This window comes from Alligator sinensis, unplaced genomic scaffold (assembly GCF_000455745.1).
Source record: "Alligator sinensis unplaced genomic scaffold, ASM45574v1 scaffold791_1, whole genome shotgun sequence".
Taxonomy (NCBI): Eukaryota; Metazoa; Chordata; order Crocodylia; family Alligatoridae; genus Alligator; species Alligator sinensis.
The window spans coordinates 228,823-230,359 of record NW_005842258.1 but is presented as its reverse complement, the minus strand read 5'-3'; positions in this window follow the sequence as shown (position 1 = coordinate 230,359).

Sequence of the window (1,537 nt, the reverse complement as noted above, 5' to 3'; positions counted from 1 at the left end):
ACTGAGGCAAAGAACTCATTGAGGAGTTCAGCCTTGTCCCCCCTGTTCGTCACCAATTGCTTATGCCCATTTAGTAGAGGTCTTATTCCACCCTGGGCCTTCCTTTTACTCCCTATATAGCTAAAGAACAATTTTTTGTTATCCTTAACTTGGGATGCCATCCTCAGCTCCATGGTTGCTTTGGCCTGTCTAACTGTCTCCCTACAAGCGCGAGCAAAGGAGGTATACTCCTCTTTAGTGATCTCTCCCCATTTCCACTTTTTATATGCCCCCCTTTTAGCCCGTAGACTGCTCTGGATTTCTCTGGTCAGCCAAGGAAGCCGCTTGGCCCCTTCCCCCTTTTTCCCCGCATTGGGATCATCTCCCTCTGTGCCCGAAGGATCATTTCCTTAAGGCACAGCCACCCTTCCTGGGCTCCCAACTCTTTAAAACTCTTACTCTGCAGCACGTCCTTGACTAAATGCCTGAGTTCATTGAAATCAGCTTTCCTAAAGTCTAGCACTTTCACCCTACTAGTTACCTTACCCACTCGATGTCTTATGGTGAATTCTATTTGGTGATCACTGTCTCCCAGGTGACCACCGATCTGTAGGTCTCCTACCATGTCATCCCCCATTGCCAATACCAGGTCCAGTAAGGGTAAGGCATTCCCCCTAGTGGGACCATGTACCTCCTGTGTCAGATATGTACCTCCTGCCTCCTACCCAAAGCCCTTGCCCTCCACCCCTGCTGCCCCTTGCCCCCCACCCAAAGCCCCTTCCCCACAACCGAGGCTCTGTGGCTGTCAGCAACTACCCAGAACCTGGGCCAGCTGCAAACATCTGCTTCCTCTCCGCCCTGACCCGGGCCCCAGCTGCCTTCCAGCCCCAGCCCCAGCCCCGGGCTCTGGGGAGGCAGCACATACCGGTAATGCTCCCTGCTGTGCTGCTCTTGCTGCTTCTGCAAAGCAGTGTGTGAAACCCAGTGCGGTACAGCACAGCGGGAGGTGCATAAAGCTGCCTGCTCCCAGCTCCCCGCTGCCCTGATACATTTCCCCTGCAGGTGGGGGCAGCAGCAATGGGCAACCCTGTGCTGCTGCCCACGCTGCTCCTGTGCACACAGGGGAAGTGTGGCAGGGCAGCAGGGAGCTGGGAGCAGGCAGCTTTCTACGCCCCCCTGCTGTGTCCTGCCGTGCTGTGTTCCAACAGAGTGCAGCGCAGTGCACTGCCGGTATGTGCTGCCTCCCTGGAGCCCGGGGCCGGGTAAGGGGCTAGGAGGCAGCTGGGGCCAGGGTCGGGGTGGAGAGGCAGCAGATGTTTGCAGCTGGCTCAGGTTCTGGGTAGCTGCTGATAGCCATGGAGCCTGGGCTGCTCCCAGCAGGGCTTGCAGCATCCCAACTGCCTGCTAGGAGCAGCCCGGGCTTCTGGCTGGTAGCAGCTACCCAGAGCTAGGGCTGGCTGCAGCCGGGAGGCTGGAAACAGCTGCTGCCTCCCCGGCCCTAACACGTGCTGAGGAAAATGGCCTCGCATGCCATGCCTGGCACATGTGCCAGGGGTTG